The sequence below is a fragment of the Eumetopias jubatus genome, unplaced genomic scaffold, assembly GCF_037043125.1.
Source record: "Eumetopias jubatus isolate StellerSeaLion01/CBP00866 unplaced genomic scaffold, mEumJub1_p1.0 scaffold_12, whole genome shotgun sequence".
Classification (NCBI taxonomy): Eukaryota; Metazoa; Chordata; class Mammalia; order Carnivora; family Otariidae; genus Eumetopias; species Eumetopias jubatus.
In genome coordinates, this window is record NW_028274818.1 from 1,168,347 (window position 1) to 1,181,238 (window position 12,892).

Sequence of the window (12,892 nt, forward strand, 5' to 3'; positions counted from 1 at the left end):
GCTGGTCCTTGGCTTCCGTTCATATTTCAGCATGAGGCACAAAAACCGCTGGGTAACCGCGAGCAGGAGCCAGTTTATGGTCACGCCCAGAAGATAGGCTTATGTCAGTGTGGTTCACACACGAGTCCAAGCACCTAGAATATAGTTCGGCACATAGTAGGTGCTCAATAAATATTTGTGGGAGGGAGGAAGGAATAAACGGACACCTAGTGACTTTCTCATCTTTTTCTGGGACCATTCTCTGGGGCAAAAAGAGCCCTCTAATCTCATTCCTGAAAATGCAGTCCTGGCTGGGGGTGGGGAAGGGGCCAGGTCTCCCCACTCAGCATGCAGATTGTTGTTTTTATCCACTGCTCCTTTCACCTGTTTTGCTTGGTGTTCCTGAGGCTAGAGTCATGCCCTTCCTATTTTTTCAGATCCTACCATATGCCTGGCACTGTTCTCTGCATTAGGGAACAAAGCCTCTGCCCCCATGAGGCTTACAATCTACTGGAGAAACGCAAAAGAGACAGAAAAGGACATATACAAACACACACACAAGTCGGGTAGTGACAAGTGCCATGAGAACAAACAGAGCCATGAAAGAGGCTGAAGAGGAACAAGAGTGTGTGTGAGCTGGCTCGTGCAAGCTCGTGTGGGACGGTCCTCAGCAAGGCCTCTCCGTGGAGATGACATCACATGAACCAAGTCTGTATCTTGGGGGAAAGTTTTCCAGCCTGAAGTTCGAGTGCAAATTCCCCCGCAGCTGGAGAGTAGGGAGAAGGGGGAAAGGTGGTTTGAGCCCTGGGGGAGGGAGCCAGAGCCAGACAACATAGGCCTGGGGAGACCACAGTGAACACCTGAATTTCACTGTAAGTGTGACTAGGGGCCACTGGAGGGTTTGGCCAGGGGAGCCCAGACAAAACCTACATTTCAAAGTCTCTGGGGGGCCTGGTTGGCTCGGTGGGTGGAGCACATGACTCTTGATGGGGGGGCCCGCGTTGGGTGGAGAGATTATTTAAAAATAAAATCTTAGGGGCGCCTGGGTGGCTCAGTCGTTAGGCGTCTGCCTTCGGCTCAGGTCATGGTCCCAGGGTCCTGGGATCGAGCCCCGCATCGGGCTCCTGCTCAGCGGGGTCCTGCTTCTCCCTCTCCCACTCCCCCTGCTTGTGTTCCCTCTCTCGCTGTGTCTCTCTGTGTGTCAAATAAATACATAAAATCTTTAAAAAATAAAAATAAAATCTTAAAAAAAAAGTCTCTCTCGGGGCTGTTGTGCATGAAGAGAACCAGGGCTGAGAGCAGGACTAGGAGCCTGGAGGGCAGAGCTGGGGGCGGGTTCGGCACCTGCAGGAAGGCAGATCGGACAAGACTTGCCGGGATTGGGCGGCGTGTGAGAGAAAGGAGGTCAAGGATGGCTCCTGGGTGGTTTCGTGTGAGTTTTGGCGACTAGGCAGTGCCATCCTCTGAGGCAGGAGGCAGTGGGGAAGGCTCAGGGTGGAAATCAAGAGGGCATCTGGGCCATGTGCCGTGCAGGATGCTGGTTAGGCATCCTGGTGGACCCGTAAGCCCTACAGGGTAGACATAAATTCGTGAGTCCTCAGCTTAGAGATGGGTTTTACAGCAGGGAGCTTGATGTGATCTCTCAGTAGCTCGCGGACTCAGGGCAGGGATGAGGTCTCCTCTGGGGGGAGGTTTGCGGGGCTGCAGGGAAGACCTGAGGGCTTCTCTACCCTAGGCTGCCCTTTCTCAAGCCCTCCCCACTTGCACCCCTGGGCTACAACCAGCGTGGAGGTGTCTTGCGCTTCTGAAGCCTGAGCTCACCCTGGGATCCGCAGAAGCCAGCACACTCACCTTGTAGGTACCCACCTTAGAGCTGTTTCCTCTCCCAAAGATGAACCCCACTCCCCAGCTGCTGTCCACCTTCCAAAATGTGTTAAGCCTCTCTAGTGATGTGGTCCCTCCTCTCATCCTGGGGAAGCCACGCTATTGCTACACTCATTCACACTCATTGTGCTGTGGTTTTGAGAAATAGCTAGATTAGCCCCTCCCGTGCCCCCAGGGCTCTTGAAGGACAGGGTCTGAGTGTCACCATGGAAAGAGCTGAGGGTTGAAGTTGGACAGACCCACTTCAAGTCCCAGCTCTCTCCCCCTTACAGGGTTTCAAGCCTAGAAAGGCTTCCAAGCCCCTTCAGTGCCCCCTCCGGGGGTGGAGATGACCCCCACTCCTCAGTTCCCGAAGGAAGAGGCTGGTTCTCTCTCCCTCTCCCACCTCCTTCTAAAACCAAGTGCCCAGAACACATAGAAATTCAGATGGGAGTAAAAATAGACAAAAGGGGGCTGAGAAAAAAGAGGCAGCCAGCCTCTCAGGGATGGAGGCCCACCCGCAGCTCAGGTATATTCACAGCTCGAGCCTTCCTGCGCATTAGCTACCCCTCCGCCCTGGAAACCAGTGTGCCCACCCCAGCGCATTTGTCAAACTTCGCAGCACAAGCAAGAAAGTAGGGCCCACCCCATAGCTGAGGTCCAAACTAGAGCAGGGGCTCCATTTCCACCTGTGGCCATAGACCCACCCCCCCACCCCCACCCCCGGCTCCGACCCGTGTGTCTGCAGGCCGAACAGCCACAGAGATGGCATATCAGATACCATTGCTTAGCTATGCCTCATGTCTTCTCCCAAAAAGGACCACAGCTTCCTTCAGGTGATTCCCAAACTTGAACCCTCAGAATACCAAAGTCCTGGCAGGCCCCAGCTCCCTGCTGCCACGTACACCTGTGCGTTCCACGCCCTCCCCCAGGCCGCGTCAGAGAGGACTTTGCTCAGGGACGGGTTTCACAACACTTCCAACAGCAATGCGAGATTTACCCACGTATTAAAGCAAACAGCACTTTGGAAGTTTCTAGAAGTTTAGAAACTTTATTGCTCTTGTCCCAAAGCTCCTGTCTTTGTCATGTTGTTTAGGACTCAGGAAACAGAACTCAGTCCCATGGTCCCCAAATCAATCCTGATGCTACTCCTTTAGAACATCACTCTCCTTAACTAAAACGTGGGCAAACGCTGCTGTCAGCCGGGCCCAGTCAGAGACTGCCCACCCTGAGCAGCAGCGTGGGGTGGGCCTGAAGCGTGATGCTACTGTCTACCAGCTGGGGGCACGGACCGCCCTGGGTCCCTACCCGGACACGAATCCCAGCCTTGTAAAGTTACCGTGAGGGTTAATATGACGGGTTGTGTAAAGCTCCTCCATCACAGAAACTCCACCGGTGGCCAGAGTTACTCATCCTAAGTGAAAGGGGTGCTGCTCCCTGGATGGGGAAGTCAGGCAAGTGTCAGCGTCCTGAAGGGCTGGCTCCAGGAGTCGGGAGAGCAGAGCTGTCCCAAGTTCACCAGGGAGGCTCCGCGGAGAGAGTGGGACTTCGCAGAATTGTCAGTCAGATGACAGAACCCCCTGGGGAATCTGAATTTCAGATGACAACGAATACCTTAGTATAAGTATGTCCCAAATACTGCATAGGGCATACTCATACTGTTAAGTATTCATTGTTTATCTGAAATTCAAATTTAACTAGGTATGCCCTATTTTCATTTGCTAAATCTGGTTAAGCTTAAACTTGAAGAGAGTGTAGCCTCCATGGGCTGGGAGGCAGGGGAAAGAGGGGGCCTGCCAGGCTTGCGGGGCGGGGGGCGGGCGTGTGCAACCGGAGTGCGCACTTACACCTGCCGGGCATGCGCACTTACAGCTGCTAGGGCATTTACCGGAATATCACTAACCCCTATGAGGTAACTATTCTTCCTCACTTTTCACAGATGCGAACACTGAGACTCAAGACCACTGCTCGTTAGTATTTTTTTTAAAGATTTTATTTATTTATTTGAGAGAGAGAGAACGAGAGATAGAGAGCACGAGAGGGAAGAGGGTCAGAGGGAGAAGCAGACTCCCCGCCGAGCAGGGAGCCCGATGCGGGACTCGATCCCGGGACTCCAGGATCACGACCTGAGCCGAAGGCAGCCGCCCAACCGACGGAGCCCCCCAGGCGCCCTGCTCGTTAGTATTTAAAGCCCCAGCCTTCCTAGCTCCTCAGCCCCTGTTTCTTCCCAGGCGCCAGCCCCCCACCCCCACCCCCCGTCCCGAGGGCAGCAGGGAAGCAAGGGAAAGGAATGAACACTAGGGTGCACGTCCGCACCGGGACTCTGCCCCGGCTCCGCCCCAAGGCGGCCTCACCACTGGACGCCAAGGAGCCAACAGTTCTTGTCGTTGTTGTCATTTCTTTTTGGGAGTTGAACAAGCAGCTAGACTTACAGATTGCCACCGCCTTCAACCTTGATGCTTTGACCAGGCTGCATTTGGAGCACCTGCGAATGTTCCTTCCACGCTCAGTTTTGGGTCCCACGATATCCAACCCCAGAACCATCCCCCAGCAAGAGTGCCCCCATGCCAGTGTTATATCCTTCACCCGCCAGGTGCCAAGAGAAGTAACAAGACAGATTCTCCATAGGTCATCTTGCCCCCCACCCTGCGAGTGCTCTCCCCAGAGGGTTTCCTAACAAGATAGACGTCAGAACTATAGTCAAATAAAACCACATTTCCTTCAAATTATATCTTGAATTCCACTAATTCTAAATTCAGCACAATGATATGTACCTTCCACTGAGGCAGAGTTCAAGGACAATGAAATAAACAAAATCCTAAAGTGTGAGGACTTTCACCAGATTAGATCTGCACCAATGCGGGGCCTCTATTGTCCTCTCTTGTCTGCCCAGTCGCCCTCCCAGAAAGCCCAAAGGTTTAATTCCACAAAGCCGGGCAGGAGCCCACTCTGGGCACGGAGCCGTCGGGAGGTGCTGACGGCCAACACGACCCTCTGGTCCCCAAAGCACGTGTGCCAGAGCCGACACGAGCTCAGACAAACTCAGAACTCAGAACTTCGGAAGGGAAGGGACCAGGAAAACTCTGTAAAAGACAGAATGTCTTGGGGGCGCAGAAGAGGGAGGGATGGATGCACACGGCGGCGAGGTCTGACTGCACTGGCGAAGGCGGCCAGGGCAGAGGGAGAGACAGCGCCGGCCACGGGAGGAAGAAGCCAGGACGCAGGGGGTCCTGAACCTCCTGCTCATCTGACGTATCAAAATGTAGACGCAGTGTTCTGACGATGATGTCTTGTCAAGTCTCATGACGCCCACTTGCTTCAGAGGTAAAAATCACACACCTGCATTATTACCCCTATAGGCCTTCAACTGATGATTTATAAGTATAGTGATTTTTAAAAAGATGCTAATTTCCCAGACGAAACCACCCTCCCAAGTCCCGAGGCGCTTCACGCACATTCCAACACTAGGAACACACACCCTGACCAACAACGGGCTCCTTCTCTTGGCCCTGATCCCCACCAGCCCCTCTGCATCGCCGCCTCTAAACTCCCTCGTTAACCCGAGCTCCGGGCCACACACGCACGCGTGCTACCAGCTCTCCATACACAGTGCCAGACAGGAAACACATTTGGAGGATTTTAAACAATTTTAAAACGTGCCTTCAAATTTTACAACTTGCTTTACTTGCCCGAGGGAGGAACCAAGCCCCTTATATAAATATCACCCAAACAGGCCTGCTCTATATCCCACCCAGCTTGAGGCTCTTGGTTTTTCGGTGTGAGGCTTGGGGTGCGTTTGGGGGTTTTGCTTATTTTGATTTTTTTTTTTCACTTCATCTATGTCTTCTACGGTCCCTGGCCTTCTCGGTCATATTTATTTTATAGGCGTCCAGTAGCCAGGGGGAAGACAGACACTGGCAGGCTCCAGGCGGCCCTGTGCGGGAGCACCTCAAGCCGAGAGCCTCCTGGTTGGAGCCGGCCGTCCCTAGAGTCAGGGCGGCTGTGGGGCAGAGAAAAGGCCCCTCTCCTCCTAGCAGGGCCAGGGGCACCCACCCGGAGGGAGCTGAGTGAGAGGGGCCTTCCTGAGCACTGGCCTCTCATCAGCTCACAAACCCGAGTCTCCAACTAACCAATGTGGTGTTGTTCTTTGTTGTACTTTTTATCACCTTCAGTGAAGTAGAACTTGCACGCAATAATATTCACCCATTTTACTTACTTTTTAAAGATTTTATTTATTCGAGAGAGAGAGAGCAGGAGCAGGGACAGAGGCAGAGGGAGAAGCAGGCTTCCCGCGGAGCAGGGAGCCCGATGCAGGGCTCGATCCCAGGACCCTGGGACCATGACCCGAGCTGAAGGCAGACGCTTCACCGACTGAGCCCCCCAGGCGTCCCATGTTCGCACATTTTAAGTGTATAGGTTGATGATGAACTTCAACAAGCGTATTCATCCGGGGGCCCACCACCTCATGAAGGTAAAGACATTTCCATCTCCCGAGAGAGCTGCCTCCCGCCCCCTCCCGTCGGACCCCCAACCCCACACCCACCCCTCTCCCAGTCAACCGCTCAACTGCTTCCGGTCACTGTCCATTAGATTTGCCTGTTCTAGAAGCAATATACCCTTTCTAGAAGGGCACGGTGGTCCCCCTGGCTGGGCTCAAACCCTACTCCCTGCTGGCTCTCGGCCTCCTCCCATCCTGCAGGGCGCCCAGGTGCATCTGCTGACATGCGGGGTCAGGTTGCTGTCCTCTACATCGAGAGAATTCTGCAGACACAGGGCCCTGGGGAGAGGCGGGCGGAGCAGGGGGAGATCTCAGGAATGTCCTTGGCCTCCTAGACAGTGGGGATAGAAGGCAGATCAGTGGCTGACAAGGGCCTTGGGGCCTCAGGGCCTGATTCTGGGCCTTTGGTGACAGAGTATGGACAGGTGACCTGTCCCCAACCTAGTGCCCTCGGCCCCTCCCCCTGCCCCAGTGGTGCCCGTGACTGCCCGCGCCCGGAACAAGGCCGGTCTCACACTCAGCCCGAGCGTTCTGCCCAGAGACTTGGCTGGGCTGCTATCCCAGGACGGACTGTGGCGGGACAGTCATCAAGAGCCTGTTGGCTGAGTACACCAGGGAGGAATATCACCAAGCAGCCAGGAGGGGACCCCTCCCAGGAGTGTCCTTGCTGGAGGGCCTGAGGGAGCTCCCCCAGGGCTCGGCGGCAAAGCCCTCATCCCCCAGAGAGGACTGGAAATCCCTGAGGGACAGCATGGGGACAAAACTGCAAAGCCATCCTCAGTCCAGCCGCAGAACAGCTGTGAAGGACGCTGGGACGCGCTGACCCGCCAAAGCAGAGCATGGAGGACCCCCGCAGGGGCGACAGGGGAGAGGACAGGGAGCTCCCTGCTGCCCGCTCCTCGCCTGCCCAACAGCGGCAGCGAGCCGGGACACGGGGGGAGCCCACGTGACATGCCGGGTGGGAACCACCAAGAGGGTTTGACGGGACTTTGCGGGGGCGGCGGGAGGCCCTGTGTCAGGAGGTAGGAGCAGGACCCGAGACTGGAATCCATGACTGTCGCTGCACAACAAAAGTCATAATAATTCCCATCATAATAGCTAGCCCCAAGGCCTTTTCATATTGCAGACACACCTGCTTTCTAAGTACCATGCCTACATTATCTCGTTCACCGCTCACCATGATCCTTTGGATAGTTCATGAGGAAACTGAGGCCCGATGTGCTCTGCCCAGGGCCACATCCCAGTGAGTGACCAAGTGAAGTCTCAGAGCTGGCATCTGAACGCCTGCAGTCTGTCTCCAAAGCCCCAGCTCCAGCCTGGGGGAGGCCTGGGAGCAGGTGATCTAGGTGCGGGTGCCTCCTGCCAATCCCTCCGGCTCCCAGCCCCCTCCCATCTCCCCTCTGAAACCCAGCTGTGCCCCTCATGAACGTGGACTCCCACGCTCTGGCCTGCACCCCATCCCCACGTGTTCCTCCTGGGGCCGACTTCCTCAGTTTCCCCTGTGCATCTCCAGGCTCCCGGCACTGGCTCTCTCCTCTTTATCTACAACTGGGCCCACATTTCTCCATCCAGATTTCTCTCCTGATCCCTGCCTGGTCCTTGCAGGCACTGGTTGCAAGCCAGCTCTCCACCCTCTCTCATATGGGTTCCGGGGCCTCAAACCCCTTTCCCTGCTCCATCTCCACGCTGCTGGCTCAGAGCACTGTCCCAGGCTCAGCCCCAAATATGCAACATCCCCGTGCTTGGGGACAAGCACTTTACAGCTAACCTGCTCAAGAAGAGCTCCTGTCCTTCCTTCCCTGGGGACAAGCCCGCAACTGACCCTTCCAGCCTCCCAGGCCTGGACTTTGCCACGATCACTGACCCCTCTGCCAGCCAGCCCCTGGCTTCCAGTGATAGAAACTGACCCTAGGCCACTTAAGACAGAAAAGAGTTTATTGGAAGGAAATTCAGTATTTCCTACAATAGATGGAAAGGCTGGGAACCTGCCTTGGGGGCTAGGCAGGGACCGGGGCGCACAGGGCACAGAGCTACAGCCAAGACCATGGGAACAGCCTGGTAGGGAATGACCGTTGGAGTCCCCCGTCTCCGAGTCCTTCCTCTGCGTTAGGAGCCACAGGTGGAGCACCTGGCTGACCGGAGCTCCAGCAGGAAAGGCCTGGCGGAGGGAGGATTTGATCTGCAGGCTTCTGCAGCTCCGCTTCCTGCCGGGGCTCCTAAGGCTGAAGGGACAGCCCCACATCACCCCCCCCCCATCCGAACAGCTGCTGCATCTGTAGAGGTCATTTCCAGAATGGCCTTACATCTCGGTGTCCCCAGGGGCCTGCACCGGGTGCCGTTCTCACTGCCTCTTTCTAGGAGCGGCTGGTGGACCGTGCACGCCGGTGTGGTTCCCTGTTAGGGCAGGACTCTGGGCCAGGCTGCCTGGTTTCCGAGGCTGGCGGCACCTCTGCCTAGCTGTGTGGTTTCAGGGAAGTGATTAACGTCTCTGTACTTTGAGTTTGCCCATCTGTGCAATGAGGGTACTAGAACTACCTGTCTCGGGTGGTGGTTGTGCAGATGAAGTATGCTAATGGACACAGAGTGCTTCCAAGGAGCCCGGGGCCCAGAAGATTCTGTAACGTAAGCTGCTCTTACTCCCAGGGCACCTTGCGCACCGTCCACACTGGAGTCTCCGAACCTTCTCTGGTTGTCTGCCTTCCTCAGCCGATGGTTCCCCAGAGACACACAGCCCACGTGGCTGGTCTCTGAGGCTCAGTCTGAATGGCCTTGGCCCGTCTGAAACCAGGGTGTCTGTCCTGTCCGACACCGGGACTCACGCCCCGAGGGGAGCTTTTCCTTCTGAGTCCCACACACTCAGCACGCCCGCCTTGCACTCCAGCTATTTGTACACTCCTGCCCCTCCGTCCACGCGTGGGTGCCCCTGCCCCACCTCCTCTTCGCCAATCCCCCGCTCCTCGGTCAGACCCCACTCGCCAGCAGCCCTGCGCTGGTGATGATGCCCAGACCATGGTGGGGGGTGAGGGAGGAGCTGGAGCACTAAAGAACCTAGAGCGGAAAGGCAGGCTCCAAAGGACAGACCCCCCCAACTCTTTTGTGGCCCACCTGCGGGTCGGGGAAGAGGGGTCTGTCCCAATGCCCCCTCCAACCCCGTCATCTCCCCCCCACTGAACCTGAGGGCTCTGGGTTGCCATGTTTATCACGTGCCGCCTGGTAGAAGCAATGTTGGCGTTCCTGGGGCTCCCAGCACACTCACGGCAGGCTCGGAGAGGTTAAGGAGCTTTCTGGAGTTTCCACAGCTGGGACACAACCCCACTCTCTCCTGCTCCGTCCCTGCTCGCAGGGCACCTTCTCTGGCTTCCCCTGCAGAATGCCGAATACACAAACCGACCTCCATAAATGCTCCTGAAGGGGGACATAAGCTCCACCGGGACACCTACGGGCCACAGGGACAGGCCAGGGTGGGCCGAAGCCCTGGAGGTCTGCGTCTCATCAGCCTGTCCCGCACCCCCCCCCCCCCCCCGGGTCCCTTCTAGGACCTCCAGCCTCCCCGCGGGCTCTGGCGCAGGAAGGAGCTGCCCCTCCCCCCCTTCCACCTCCTACATACACTCCCTCCTCCCTCCGTTTGCCCACAGCTCATCAGGCCTCTGCTCAGGGCGGTAAGAGAGCAAAGTGTGGACGGAGGAGAACAGCCTGGACACAAGCCCCACGCGGCGCAGCCATCTGAATTCTGGCTACCACCTCCCTCCAGCCTCGATTTCCTGGCCTAGTGGGGGGGGGGCAATTCCTGCCTTTGCCTACCTAGCAATGTGTAGGAGTCTATAAAGATGAAATAGTATGTGATAAAATATGCAGCTGAACACACTGGAAGGTTGTAAAATGTTACACAAATCTAAGAGGTTCCGAGCTGGCCGTAACATGGGCATTAAACCGCGGCCTCGCCAAGACGTTCACCATAAAACCTCCAGCGCCGTGGGGAGGGGCCGGGGCTCCTGAGATTTCTGCCACTTCTGTGAGTGACCTTCTCCTCTTCATCACGTGTTCTGCATTGATCATATATTCCTTCTGTAATCAGGAAAAAAAAAGCTATATAAAAGGAATACTTGTGAAATAAAGTATCTGAACTCCTGGTCTTATACCATGTCAGTGGTGAAGGTTCTAGCCAGTGGTGGAAAAGAGGTTTATGGGCAGCACGGAGAGTGGAGGGTCTCCTGCCCGCTTTCACGGGCTCTTCTGTCCTGGGAGACCTGAAGCCGGGAGCTGGGAGCCGGGAAGGAGGGACCACAGGGCGGACGATGCAGGCCGTCTGGGTCTGAGGACACGGGCCCCAGCGAGAGGCTCCTTGGCAGGACAGAAACCAAACTGGAGCCTCGAGGAAAAGCCAGCAGAACTCAGTAAGGACACAAAGAGTAGATGGGAAGAGAGACTCGGAAAAGGAGAGGAGAGTGAGCCTCATCTTTGCCTGGGGCCTGGGGTTTCTACTGAGGATGGTGGTCTGGGGCACATGTCTTCTTAGTAACCCAGGAACAAAGACCCGTGTTCCACTGTCCTCCGTCAGTCACTGATACCCTGGAGCCTGGGTCTTGATGCGTCAGCGGTCTTGGAAAACGTCATGACCCCGTCCCATCCCGCCTTCGTTATCTGTTGCAAGTTATCTCTGGAAGACTGCGAAGAAGTCATTACCTCCTTGCCCCTCACAGGGAGGACCGCACTCTGTGCTAGAAGGCCTGTGTAAGGCGGGGGCGTAGGTCCTAGCAAGAAGAGAAGCAGGAAAAGAAGTGGTTTTTCATGGGGTCCCCTTAGTTTCCCTGTCTCAAAGGACTTCCTAGCCCCATACCCAGCAGGCTCTTCTTCCCCACCGAGAGACTCAAGGCTCAGCACGACATCCCAAAGCGACGAGTATTCTGAGCTTCCCACCCTCCTCGGTGCCGCCCCCCATCCAGCTGCCGCCGGGGCCCTTCCCCCTGGAAGTCCCGCCGGCCCTTTCAACGCCACAGGCCTGCAGTGGGCACAGCTCAGTGCCCACCCTTCTTCCCGGCGGACAGACGCGGGGTCTCTGGGGAGCAGAGCAGATCCCAGTTGGGGGAGGGGGCCTCCCAAGCCGCGGGTCCAGTCAGAGCAGCCGCTTCTCCTTCCAAGATTCGGGTGTAGCCACGGCCACTGAGCCAGCTCTTTCCCCTGAGAGTAGATTGTCTAGGCAGCTGCTAGGACCCAGTTCCCACCAGATAAAAAGAGATCTTTACTGGGAGAAGACCTCCCGCTCCTACCCCTTCCTCCTGCGGCTCCCACAGCTGGGATGTAGCTTGGTGGCTGAGGCCACCACCTTGTGACCAGAGTCGTGAGGACAGCCAAGTGGACAGGCAGAGGGGACGGGCTCCTTGAGACACTGAGGAGGGCTTTCAGATGCGTCCAGAGTGCTTTGTCATGGGGGAAACAAAACCTCTTGTTTAAACCACTGCTTCCCAGGGCGCCTGGGTGGCTCGGATGCTCGTTAGGCTTCTGCCTTCAGCTCAGTCATGATCTCGGGATCCTGGGATCAAGTCCTGCAGGGGGGGCTCCCTGCTCTGTGGGGAGTCTGCGCCTCTCCTGCCTCTGCTCCTCCCCCCGCCCCTCCCCCACACCCGCTCCTGCTCTCTCTCTGTCCAATAAATAAAGATATTATTTACTTTCTTGGCAGAGAGAGGGCACACAAGCAGGGGGAGCGGGAGAAGCTGACTCCCCGTGGAGCAGGGAGCCCGATGCAGGACTCGATCCCAGGACCCTGAGACCGTAACCTGAGCCTAAGGCAGACGCTTAACCAACTGAGTCCCCCAGGCACCCCAATAAATAAAATCTTTAAAGAAATAAATAAATGACTCCTTCTTCACTACTTCCTTTACCCCCCCAATCTGGAAGTGGCACTTCTGCCCACCACTCCATCCCAGATTCCCCCCTGCCTCCTATCTGTGGCGTAGCTCCCCTCCACTGTTTAACCTGGCCCCTGGCCCCCCACACTCGCACTGGAACTAACCAGTCCCCCTACCTCTGAGCCCCCTCCTCAACCCACCCTCTAACTGCCCAAGTGATGTTTCTAAAATACCAATCCGGGGGTGCTGGGTGGCTCAGTCGTTAAGCATCTGTCTTTGGCTCAGGTTATGATCCCGGGGTCCTGGGATCGAGCCCCGCATCGGGCTCCTGAGATCGAGCCCCACATCGGCTCCCTGCTCAGCGGGAAGCCTGCTTCTCCCTCTCCCACTCCCCCTGCTTGTGTTCCTTCTCTCGCTGTGTCTCTCTCTGTGAAATAAATAAATAAAATCTTTAAAAAAATAAAATAAAATAAAATAAAATACTAATCTGCTTATGTTTCCTACTCAAGTATCCGGGAGCTACAGCACAATGTTCAAGATCCTGAGCATGGATTGAAGGCCATTGGTAACATGGCACCCGACCACCTTCCGCTCGCACCTCCTGCCCCTCCCCCAGACCCATTCTGTACTTGCAGCTACCCCGAGTAATGGTGCACACACTCCCGTCGCTCTGAGTGTGAGGGCTTACTTATCCCCCAAAACCCAT